Source organism: Schistocerca nitens, chromosome 5 (genome assembly GCF_023898315.1).
Source record: "Schistocerca nitens isolate TAMUIC-IGC-003100 chromosome 5, iqSchNite1.1, whole genome shotgun sequence".
In the NCBI taxonomy this organism is placed as follows: domain Eukaryota; kingdom Metazoa; phylum Arthropoda; class Insecta; order Orthoptera; family Acrididae; genus Schistocerca; species Schistocerca nitens.
The window spans coordinates 13,923,187-13,936,804 of record NC_064618.1 but is presented as its reverse complement, the minus strand read 5'-3'; positions in this window follow the sequence as shown (position 1 = coordinate 13,936,804).

Sequence of the window (13,618 nt, the reverse complement as noted above, 5' to 3'; positions counted from 1 at the left end):
TCTCCAAGGGTCTATTGCTGCCTCGGGCACCTTATGGTCGTTCTCCTGTGAGTCTAGATTTTCGAATCCGACGCAAAACTGACAGTTAATTGTAACGTTCAGAGCCTGTTAATGACGATGGAACACACAAATTGCGTCGCGATTCAATACATCGTCCTCCAGCCGACTTGTCTCCAAGGGTCTAGTGCTGCCTCGGGCACCTTATGGTCGTTCTTCTGTGAGTCTAGATTTTCGAATCCGACGCAAAACTGACAGTTAATTGTAAGGTTCAGAGCCTCTTAATGACAATGGAACACACAAATTGAGTCGCGATTCAATACATCGTCCTCCGGCCGACCTGTCTCCAAGGGTCTATTGCTGCCTCGGGCACCTTATGGTCGTTCTTCTGTGAGTCTAGAATTTCGAATCCGACGCAAAACTGACAGTTAATTGTAACGTTCAGAGCCTGTTAATGACGATGGAACACACAAATTGGGTCGCGATTCAATACATCGTCCTCCAGCCGACTTGTCTCCAAGGGTCTAGTACTGCCTCGGGCACCTTATGATCGTTCCTCTGTGAGTCTAGATTTTCGAATCCGACGCAAAACTGACAGTTAATTGTAAGGTTCAGAGCCTCTTAATGACAATGGAACACACAAATTGAGTCGCGATTCAATACATCGTCTTCCGGCCGACCTGTCTCCAAGTTTCTATTGCTGCCTCGGGCACCTCATGGTCGATCTCCTGTGAGTCTAGATTTTCGAATCCGACGCAAAACTGACAGTTAATTGTAAGGTTCAGAGCCTGTTAATGACGATGGAACACTAAAATTGCGTCGCGATTCAATACATCGTCTTCCGGCTGACCTGTCTCCAAGGGTCTATTGCTGCCTCGGGCACCTTATGGTCGATCTCCTGTGAGTCTAGATTTTCGAATCCGACGCAAAACTGACAGTTAATTGTAAGGTTCAGAGCCTCTTAATGACGATGGAACACACAAATTGCGTCGCGATTCAATACATCGTCCTCCGGCCGACCTGTCTCCAAGGGTCTATTGCTGCCTCGGGCACCTTATGGTCGTTTTCCTGTGAGTCTAGTTTTCCGAATCCGACGCAAAACTGACAGTTAATTGTAAGGTTCAGAGCCTCTTAATGACGATGGAACACACAAATTGCGTCGCCATTCAATACATCGTCCTCTGGCCGACCTGTCTCCAAGGGTCTATTGCTGCCTCGGGCACCTTATTGTCGTTTTCCTGTGAGTCTAGATTTTCGAATCCGACGCAAAACTGACAGTTAATTATAACGTTCAGAGCCTGTTAATGACGCTGGAACACACAAATCGCGTCGCGATTCAATACGTCGTCCTCCAGCCGACTTGTCTCCAAGGGTCTAGTGCTGCCTCGGGCACCTTATGGTCGTTCTTCTGTGAGTCTAGATTTTCGAATCCGACGCAAAACTGACTGTTAATTGTAAGGTTCAGAGCCTCTTAATGACAATGGAACACACAAACTGCGTCGCGATTCAATACATCGTCCTCCGGCCGACCTGTCTCCAAGGGTCTATTGCTGCCTCGGGCACCTTATGGTCGATATCCTGTGAGTCTAGATTTTCGAATCCGACGCAAAACTGACAGTTAATTGCAAGGTTCAGAGCCTGTTAATGACGATGGAACACACAAATTGCGTCGCGATTCAATACATCGTCCTGCAGCCGACTTATCCCCAAGGGTCTAGTGCTGCCTCGGACACCTTATGGTCGTTCTCCTGTGAGTCTAGATTTTCGAATCCGACGCAAAACTGACAGTTAATTGTAAGGTACAGAGCCTCTTAATGACAATGGAACACACAAATCACGTCGCGATTCAATACATCGTCCTCCGGCCGACCTGTCTCCAAGCGTCTATTGCTGCCTCGGGCACCTTATGGTCGATCTCCTGTGAGTCTAGATTTTCGAATCCGACGCAAAACTGACAGTTAATTGTAAGGTACAGAGCCTCTTAATGACAAAGGAACACACAAATCCCGTCGCGATTCAATACATCGTCCTCCGGCCGACCTGTCTCCAAGGGTCTATTGCTGCCTCGTGCACCTTATGGTCGATCTCCTGTGAGTCTAGATTTTCCAATCCGACGCAAAACTGTCAGTTAATTGTAACGTTCAGAGCCTGTTAATGACGATGGAACACACAAATTGCGTCGCGATTCAATACGTCGTCCTCCGGCCGACCTGTCTCCAAGGGTCTATTGCTGCCTCGGGCACCTTATGGTCGTTCTCCTGTGAGTCTAGATTTTCGAATCCGACGCAAAACTGACAGTTAATTGTTCAGAGCCTGTTAATGACGATGGAACACACAAATTGCGTCGCGATTCAATACATCGTCCTCCAGCCGACTTGTCTCCAAGGGTCTAGTGCTGCCTCGGGCACCTTATGGTCGTTCCTCTGTGAGTCTAGATTTTCGAATCCGACGCAAAACTGACAGTTAATTGTAAGGTTCAGAGCCTCTTAATGACAATGGAACACACAAATTGAGTCGCGATTCAATACATCGTCCTCCGGCCGACCTGTCTCCAAGGGTCTATTGCTGCCTCGGGCACCTTATGGTCGTTCTTCTGTGAGTCTAGATTTTCGAATCCGACGCAAAACTGACAGTTAATTGTAACGTTCAGAGCCTGTTAATGACGATGGAACACACAAATTGCGTCGCGATTCAATACATCGTCCTCCAGCCGACTTGTCTCCAAGGGTCTAGTGCTGCCTCGGGCACCTTATGATCGTTCCTCTGTGAGTCTAGATTTTCGAATCCGACGCAAAACTGACAGTTAATTGTAAGGTTCAGAGCCTCTTAATGACAATGGAACACACAAATTGAGTCGCGATTAAATACATCGTCTTCCGGCCGACCTGTCTCCAAGGGTCTATTGCTGCCTCGGGCACCTCATGGTCGATCTCCTGTGAGTCTAGATTTTCGAATCCGACGCAAAACTGACAGTTAATTGTAAGGTTCAGAGCCTGTTAATGACGATGGAACACACAAATTGCGTCGCGATTCAATACATCGTCTTCCGGCCGACCTGTCTCCAAGCGTCTATTGCTGCCTCGGGCACCTTATGGTCGATCTCCTGTGAGTCCAGATTTTCGAATCCGACGCAAAACTGACAGTTAATTGTAAGGTTCAGAGCCTCTTAATGACGATGGAACACACAAATTGCGTCGCGATTCAATACATCGTCCTCCGGCCGACCTGTCTCCAAGGGTCTATTGCTGCCTCGGGCACCTTATGGTCGTTTTCCTGTGAGTCTAGATTTTCGAATCCGACGCAAAACTGACAGTTAATTATAACGTTCAGAGCCTGTTAATGACGCTGGAACACACAAATCGCGTCGCGATTCAATACGTCGTCCTCCAGCCGACTTGTCTCCAAGGGTCTAGTGCTGCCTCGGGCACCTTATGGTCGTTCTTCTGTGAGTCTAGATTTTCGAATCCGACGCAAAACTGACTGTTAATTGTAAGGTTCAGAGCCTCTTAATGACAATGGAACACACAAACTGCGTCGCGATTCAATACATCGTCCTCCGGCAGACCTGTCTCCAAGGGTCTATTGCTGCCTCGGGCACCTTATGGTCGATCTCCTGTGAGTCTAGATTTTCGAATCCGACGCAAAACTGACAGTTAATTGTAACGTTCAGAGCCTGTTAATGACGATGGAACACACAAATTGCGTCGCGATTCAATACATCGTCCTCCAGCCGATTTATCCCCAAGGGTCTAGTGCTGCCTCGGACACCTTATGGTCGTTCTCCTGTAAGTCTAGATTTTCGAATCCGACGCAAAACTGACAGTTAATTGTAAGATACAGAGCCTCTTAATGACAATGGAACACACAAATCGCGTCGCGATTCAATACATCGTCCTCCGGCCGACCTGTCTCCAAGCGTCTATTGCTGCCTCGGGCACCTTATGGTCGATCTCCTGTGAGTCTAGATTTTCGAATCCGACGCAAAACTGACAGTTAATTGTAAGGTACAGAGCCTCTTAATGTCAAAGGAACACACAAATCCCGTCGCGATTCAATACATCGTCCTCCGGCCGACCTGTCTCCAAGGGTCTATTGCTGCCTCGTGCACCTTATGGTCGATCTCCTGTGAGTCTAGATTTTCCAATCCGACGCAAAACTGTCAGTTAATTGTAACGTTCAGAGCCTGTTAATGACGATGGAACACACAAATCGCGTCGCGATTCAATACATCGTCCTCCGGCCGACCTGTCTCCAAGGGTCTATTGCTGCCTCGGGCACCTTATGGTCGATCTCCTGTGAGTCTAGATTTTCGAATCCGACGCAAAACTGACAGTTAATTGTAAGGTTCAGAGCCTCTTAATGACGATGGAACACACAAATTGCGTCGCGATTCAATACGTCGTCCTCCGGCCGACCTGTCTCCAAGGGTCAATTGCTGCCTCGGGCACCTTATGGTCGTTCTCCTGTGAGTCTAGATTTTCGAATCCGACGCAAAACTGACAGTTAATTGTAACGTTCAGAGCCTGTTAATGACGATGGAACACACAAATTGCGTCGCGATTCAATACATCGTCCTCCAGCCGACTTGTCTCCAAGGGTCTAGTGCTGCCTCGGGCACCTTATGGTCGTTCTTCTGTGAGTCTAGATTTTCGAATCCGACGCAAAACTGACAGTTAATTGTAAGGTTCAGAGCCTCTTAATGACAATGGAACACACAAATTGAGTCGCGATTCAATACATCGTCCTCCGGCCGACCTGTCTCCAAGGGTCTATTGCTGCCTCGGGCACCTTATGGTCGTTCTTCTGTGAGTCTAGATTTTCGAATCCGACGCAAAACTGACAGTTAATTGTAACGTTCAGAGCCTGTTAATGACGATGGAACACACAAATTGCGTCGCGATTCAATACATCGTCCTCCAGCCGACTTGTCTCCAAGGGTCTAGTGCTGCCTCGGGCACCTTATGATCGTTCCTCTGTGAGTCTAGATTTTCGAATCCGACGCAAAACTGACAGTTAATTGTAAGGTTCAGAGCCTCTTAATGACAATGGAACACACAAATTGAGTCGCGATTCAATACATCGTCTTCCGGCCGACCTGTCTCCAAGGGTCTATTGCTGCCTCGGGCACCTCATGGTCGATCTCCTGTGAGTCTAGATTTTCGAATCCGACGCAAAACTGACAGTTAATTGTAAGGTTCAGAGCCTGTTAATGACGATGGAACACTAAAATTGCGTCGCGATTCAATACATCGTCTTCCGGCCCACCTGTCTCCAAGGGTCTATTGCTGCCTCGGGCACCTTATGGTCGATCTCCTGTGAGTCTAGATTTTCGAATCCGACGCAAAACTGACAGTTAATTGTAAGGTTCAGAGCCTCTTAATGACGATGGAACACACAAATTGCGTCGCGATTCAATACATCGTCCTCCGGCCGACCTGTCTCCAAGGGTCTATTGCTCCCTCGGGCACCTTATGGTCGTTTTCCTGTGAGTCTAGATTTTCGAATCCGACGCAAAACTGACAGTTAATTATAACGTTCAGAGCCTCTTAATGACGCTGGAACACACAAATCGCGTCGCGATTCAATACATCGTCCTCCAGCCGACTTGTCTCCAAGGGTCTAGTGCTGCCTCGGGCACCTTATGGTCGTTCTCCTGTGAGTCTAGATTTTCGAATGCGACGCAAAACTGGCAGTTAATTGTAAGGTTCGGAGCCTGTTAATGACGATGGAACACACAAATTGCGTCGCGATTCAATACATCGTCCTCCGGCCGACCTGTCTCCAAGGATCTATTGCTGCCTCGGGCACCTTATGGTCGATCTCCTGTGAGTCTAGATTTTCGAATCCGACGCAAAACTGACAGTTAATTGTAACGTTCAGAGCCTGTTAATGACGATGGAACACACAAATCGCGTCGCGATTCAATACATCGTCCTCCAGCCGACCTGTCTCCAAGGGTCTAGTGCTGCCTCGGGCACCTTATGGTCGTTCTCCTGTGAGTCTAGATTTTCGAATCCGACGCAAAACTGACAGTTAATCGTAAGGTTCAGAGCCTCTTAATGACAATGGAACACACAAATTGCGTCGCGATTCAATACATCGTCCTCCGGCCGACCTGTCTCCAAGGGTCTATTGCTGCCTCGGGCACCTTATGGTCGATCTCCTGTGAGTCTAGATTTTCGAATCCGACGCAAAACTGACAGTTAATTGTAACGTTCAGAGCCTGTTAATGACGATGGAACACACAAATTGCGTCGCGATTCAATACATCGTCCTCCAGCCGACTTGTCTCCAAGGGTCTAGTGCTGCCTCGGACACCTTATGGTCGTTCTCCTGTGAGTCTAGATTTTCGAATCCGACGCAAAACTGACAGTTAATTGTAAGGTACAGAGCCTCTTAATGACAATGGAACACAAAAATCGCGTCGCGATTCAATACATCGTCCTCCGGCCGACCTGTCTCCAAGGGTCTATTGCTGCCTCGGGCACCTTATGGTCGATCTCCTGTGAGTCTAGATTTTCGAATCCGACGCAAAACTGACAGTTAATTGTAACGTTCAGAGCCTGTTAATGACGATGGAACACACAAATCCCGTCCCGATTCAATACATCGTCCTCCGGCCGACCTGTCTCCAAGGGTCTATTGCTGCCTCGGGCACCGTATGATCGATCTCCTGTGAGTCTAGATTTTCGAATCCGACGCATAACTGACAGTTAATTGTAACGTTCAGAGCCTGTTAATGACGATGGAACACACAAATTGCGTCGCGATTCAATACATCGTCCTCCAGCCGACTTGTCTCCAAGGGTCTAGTGCTGCCTCGGGCACCTTATGGTCGTTCTCCTGTGAGTCTAGTTTTTCGAATCCGACGCAAAACTGACAGTTAATCGAAAGGTTCAGCGCCTCTTAATGACAGTGGAACACACAAATTGCGTCGCGATTCAATACATCGTCCTTTGGCCGACCTGTCTCCAAGGGTCGATTGCTGCCTCGGGCACCTTATGGTCGATCTCCTGTGAGTCTAGATTTTCGAATCCGACGCAAAACTGACAGTTAATTGTAAGGTTCAGAGCCTCTTAATGACGATGGAACACACAAATTGCGTCGCGATTCAATACATCGTCCTCCGGCCGACCTGTCTCCAAGGGTCTATTGCTGCCTCGGGCACCTTATGGTCGATCTCCTGTGAGTCTAATTTTCGAATCCGACGCAAAACTGACAGTTAATTGTAACGTTCAGAGCCTGTTAATGACGATGGAACACACAAATCGCGTCGCGATTCAATACATCGTCCTCCAGCCGACTTGTCTCCAAGGGTCTAGTGCTGCCTCGGGCACCTTATGGTCGTTCTCCTGTGAGTCTAGATTTTCGAATCCGACGCAAAACTGACAGTTAATTGTAAGGTTCGGAGCCTGTTAATGACGATGGAACACACAAATTGCGTCGCGATTCAATACATCGTCCTCCGGCCGACCTGTCTCCAAGGATCTATTGCTGCCTCGGGCACCTTATGGTCGATCTCCTGTGAGTCTAGATTTTCGAATCCGACGCAAAACTGACAGTTAATTGTAACGTTCAGAGCCTGTTAATGACGATGGAACACACAAATCGCGTCGCGATTCAATACATCGTCCTCCAGCCGACCTGTCTCCAAGGGTCTAGTGCTGCCTCGGGCACCTTATGGTCGTTCTCCTGTGAGTCTAGATTTTCGAATCCGACCCAAAACTGGCAGTTAATTGTAAGGTTCGGAACCTGTTAATGACGATGGAACACACAAATTGCGTCGCGATTCAATACATCGTCCTCCGGCCGACCTGTCTCCAAGGATCTATTGCTGCCTCGGGCACCTTATGGTCGATCTCCTGTGAGTCTAATTTTCGAATCCGACGCAAAACTGACAGTTAATTGTAACGTTCAGAGCCTGTTAATGACGATGGAACACACAAATCGCGTCGCGATTCAATACATCGTCCTCCAGCCGACTTGTCTCCAAGGGTCTAGTGCTGCCTCGGGCACCTTATGGTCGTTCTTCTGTGAGTCTAGATTTTCGAATCCGACGCAAAACTGACAGTTAATTGTAAGGTTCAGAGCCTGTTAATGACGATGGAACACACAAATTGCGTCGCGATTCAATTCATCGTCCTCCGGCCGACCTGTCTCCAAGGGTCTATTGCTGCCTCGGGCACGTTATGGTCTAGATTTTCGAATCCGACGCAAAACTGACAGTTAATTGTAACGTTCAGAGCCTGTTAATGACGATGGAACACACAAATCGCGTCGCGATTCAATACATCGTCCTCCAGCCGACTTGTCTCCAAGGGTCTAGTGCTGCCTCGGGCACCTTATGGTCGTTCTCCTGTGAGTCTAGATTTTCGAATCCGACGCAAAACTGACAGTTAATTGTAAGGTTCGGAGCCTGTTAATGACGATGGAACACACAAATTGCGTCGCGATTCAATACATCGTCCTCCGGCCGACCTGTCTCCAAGGATCTACTGCTGCCTCGGGCACCTTATGGTCGATCTCCTGTGAGTCTAGATTTTCGAATCCGACGCAAAACTGACAGTTAATTGTAACGTTCAGAGCCTGTTAATGACGATGGAACACACAAATCGCGTCGCGATTCAATACATCGTCCTCCAGCCGACCTGTCTCCAAGGGTCTAGTGCTGCCTCGGGCACCTTATGGTCGTTCTCCTGTGAGTCTAGATTTTCGAATCCTACGCAAAACTGACAGTTAATCGTAAGGTTCAGAGCCTCTTAATGACAATGGAACACACAAATTGCGTCGCGATTCAATACATCGGACTCCGGCCGACCTGTCTCCAAGGGTCTATTGCTGCCTCGGGCACCTTATGGTCGATCTCCTGTGAGTCTAGATTTTCGAATCCGACGCAAAACTGACAGTTAATTGTAAGGTTCAGAGCCTGTTAATGACGATGGAACACACAAATTGCGTCGCGATTCAATACATCGTCCTCCAGCCGACTTGTCTCCAAGGGTCTAGTGCTGCCTCGGGCACCTTATGGTCGTTCTTCTGTGAGTCTAGATTTTCGAATCCGACGCAAAACTGACAGTTAATTGTAAGGTTCAGAGCCTGTTAATGACGATAGAACACACAAATTGCGTCGCGATTCAATACATCGTCTTCAGGCCGACCTGTCTCCAAGGGTCTATTGCTGCCTCGGGCACCTTATGATCGATCTCCTGTGAGTCTAGATTTTCGAATCCGACGCAAAACTGACAGTTAATTGTAAGGTTCAGAGCCTGTTAATGACGATGGAACACACAAATTGCGTCGCGATTCAATACATCGTCCTCCGGCCGACCTGTCTCCAAGGGTCTATTGCTGCCTCGGGCACCTTATGGTCGTTCTCCTGTGAGTCTAGATTTTCGAATCCGACGCAAAACTGACAGTTAATTATAACGTTCAGAGCCTCTTAATGACGCTGGAACACACAAATCGCGTCGCGATTCAATACATCGTCCTCCAGCCGACTTGTCTCCAAGGGTCTAGTGCTGCCTCGGGCACCTTATGGTCGTTCTCCTGTGAGTCTAGATTTTCGAATGCGACGCAAAACTGGCAGTTAATTGTAAGGTTCGGAGCCTGTTAATGACGATGGAACACACAAATTGCGTCGCGATTCAATACATCGTCCTCCGGCCGACCTGTCTCCAAGGATCTATTGCTGCCTCGGGCACCTTATGGTCGATCTCCTGTGAGTCTAGATTTTCGAATCCGACGCAAAACTGACAGTTAATTGTAACGTTCAGAGCCTGTTAATGACGATGGAACACACAAATCGCGTCGCGATTCAATACATCGTCCTCCAGCCGACCTGTCTCCAAGGGTCCAGTGCTGCCTCGGGCACCTTATGGTCGTTCTCCTGTGAGTCTAGATTTTCGAATCCGACGCAAAACTGACAGTTAATCGTAAGGTTCAGAGCCTCTTAATGACAATGGAACACACAAATTGCGTCGCGATTCAATACATCGTCCTCCGGCCGACCTGTCTCCAAGGGTCTATTGCTGCCTCGGGCACCTTATGGTCGATCTCCTGTGAGTCTAGATTTTCGAATCCGACGCAAAACTGACAGTTAATTGTAAGGTTCAGAGCCTGTTAATGACGATGGAACACACAAATTGCGTCGCGATTCAATACATCGTCCTCCAGCCGACTTGTCTCCAAGGGTCTAGTGCTGCCTCGGGCACCTTATGGTCGTTCTTCTGTGAGTCTAGATTTTCGAATCCGACGCAAAACTGACAGTTAATTGTAAGGTTCAGAGCCTGTTAATGACGATAGAACACACAAATTGCGTCGCGATTCAATACATCGTCTTCAGGCCGACCTGTCTCCAAGGGTCTATTGCTGCCTCGGGCACCTTATGATCGATCTCCTGTGAGTCTAGATTTTCGAATCCGACGCAAAACTGACAGTTAATTGTAAGGTTCAGAGCCTGTTAATGACGATGGAACACACAAATTGCGTCGCGATTCAATACATCGTCCTCCGGCCGACCTGTCTCCAAGGGTCTATTGCTGCCTCGGGCACCTTATGGTCGTTCTCCTGTGAGTCTAGATTTTCGAATCCGACGCAAAACTGACAGTTAATTATAACGTTCAGAGCCTCTTAATGACGCTGGAACACACAAATCGCGTCGCGATTCAATACATCGTCCTCCAGCCGACTTGTCTCCAAGGGTCTAGTGCTGCCTCGGGCACCTTATGGTCGTTCTCCTGTGAGTCTAGATTTTCGAATGCGACGCAAAACTGGCAGTTAATTGTAAGGTTCGGAGCCTGTTAATGACGATGGAACACACAAATTGCGTCGCGATTCAATACATCGTCCTCCGGCCGACCTGTCTCCAAGGATCTATTGCTGCCTCGGGCACCTTATGGTCGATCTCCTGTGAGTCTAGATTTTCGAATCCGACGCAAAACTGACAGTTAATTGTAACGTTCAGAGCCTGTTAATGACGATGGAACACACAAATTGCGTCGCGATTCAATACATCGTCCTCCAGCCGACTTGTCTCCAAGGGTCTAGTGCTGCCTCGGACACCTTATGGTCGTTCTCCTGTGAGTCTAGATTTTCGAATCCGACGCAAAACTGACAGTTAATTGTAAGGTACAGAGCCTCTTAATGACAATGGAACACAAAAATCGCGTCGCGATTCAATACATCGTCCTCCGGCCGACCTGTCTCCAAGGGTCTATTGCTGCCTCGGGCACCTTATGGTCGATCTCCTGTGAGTCTAGATTTTCGAATCCGACGCAAAACTGACAGTTAATTGTAACGTTCAGAGCCTGTTAATGACGATGGAACACACAAATCCCGTCCCGATTCAATACATCGTCCTCCGGCCGACCTGTCTCCAAGGGTCTATTGCTGCCTCGGGCACCGTATGATCGATCTCCTGTGAGTCTAGATTTTCGAATCCGACGCATAACTGACAGTTAATTGTAACGTTCAGAGCCTGTTAATGACGATGGAACACACAAATTGCGTCGCGATTCAATACATCGTCCTCCAGCCGACTTGTCTCCAAGGGTCTAGTGCTGCCTCGGGCACCTTATGGTCGTTCTCCTGTGAGTCTAGTTTTTCGAATCCGACGCAAAACTGACAGTTAATCGAAAGGTTCAGCGCCTCTTAATGACAGTGGAACACACAAATTGCGTCGCGATTCAATTCATCGTCCTTTGGCCGACCTGTCTCCAAGGGTCGATTGCTGCCTCGGGCACCTTATGGTCGATCTCCTGTGAGTCTAGATTTTCGAATCCGACGCAAAACTGACAGTTAATTGTAAGGTTCAGAGCCTCTTAATGACGATGGAACACACAAATTGCGTCGCGATTCAATACATCGTCCTCCGGCCGACCTGTCTCCAAGGGTCTATTGCTGCCTCGGGCACCTTATGGTCGATCTCCTGTGAGTCTAATTTTCGAATCCGACGCAAAACTGACAGTTAATTGTAACGTTCAGAGCCTGTTAATGACGATGGAACACACAAATCGCGTCGCGATTCAATACATCGTCCTCCAGCCGACTTGTCTCCAAGGGTCTAGTGCTGCCTCGGGCACCTTATGGTCGTTCTCCTGTGAGTCTAGATTTTCGAATCCGACGCAAAACTGACAGTTAATTGTAAGGTTCGGAGCCTGTTAATGACGATGGAACACACAAATTGCGTCGCGATTCAATACATCGTCCTCCGGCCGACCTGTCTCCAAGGATCTATTGCTGCCTCGGGCACCTTATGGTCGATCTCCTGTGAGTCTAGATTTTCGAATCCGACGCAAAACTGACAGTTAATTGTAACGTTCAGAGCCTGTTAATGACGATGGAACACACAAATCGCGTCGCGATTCAATACATCGTCCTCCAGCCGACCTGTCTCCAAGGGTCTAGTGCTGCCTCGGGCACCTTATGGTCGTTCTCCTGTGAGTCTAGATTTTCGAATCCGACCCAAAACTGGCAGTTAATTGTAAGGTTCGGAACCTGTTAATGACGATGGAACACACAAATTGCGTCGCGATTCAATACATCGTCCTCCGGCCGACCTGTCTCCAAGGATCTATTGCTGCCTCGGGCACCTTATGGTCGATCTCCTGTGAGTCTAATTTTCGAATCCGACGCAAAACTGACAGTTAATTGTAACGTTCAGAGCCTGTTAATAACGATGGAACACACAAATCGCGTCGCGATTCAATACATCGTCCTCCAGCCGACTTGTCTCCAAGGGTCTAGTGCTGCCTCGGGCACCTTATGGTCGTTCTTCTGTGAGTCTAGATTTTCGAATCCGACGCAAAACTGACAGTTAATTGTAAGGTTCAGAGCCTGTTAATGACGATGGAACACACAAATTGCGTCGCGATTCAATTCATCGTCCTCCGGCCGACCTGTCTCCAAGGGTCTATTGCTGCCTCGGGAACGTTATGGTCTAGATTTTCGAATCCGACGCAAAACTGACAGTTAATTGTAACGTTCAGAGCCTGTTAATGACGATGGAACACACAAATCGCGTCGCGATTCAATACATCGTCCTCCAGCCGACTTGTCTCCAAGGGTCTAGTGCTGCCTCGGGCACCTTATGGTCGTTCTCCTGTGAGTCTAGATTTTCGAATCCGACGCAAAACTGACAGTTAATTGTAAGGTTCGGAGCCTGTTAATGACGATGGAACACACAAATTGCGTCGCGATTCAATACATCGTCCTCCGGCCGACCTGTCTCCAAGGATCTACTGCTGCCTCGGGCACCTTATGGTCGATCTCCTGTGAGTCTAGATTTTCGAATCCGACGCAAAACTGACAGTTAATTGTAACGTTCAGAGCCTGTTAATGACGATGGAACACACAAATCGCGTCGCGATTCAATACATCGTCCTCCAGCCGACCTGTCTCCAAGGGTCTAGTGCTGCCTCGGGCACCTTATGGTCGTTCTCCTGTGAGTCTAGATTTTCGAATCCTACGCAAAACTGACAGTTAATCGTAAGGTTCAGAGCCTCTTAATGACAATGGAACACACAAATTGCGTCGCGATTCAATACATCGGACTCCGGCCGACCTGTCTCCAAGGGTCTATTGCTGCCTCGGGCACCTTATGGTCGATCTCCTGTGAGTCTAG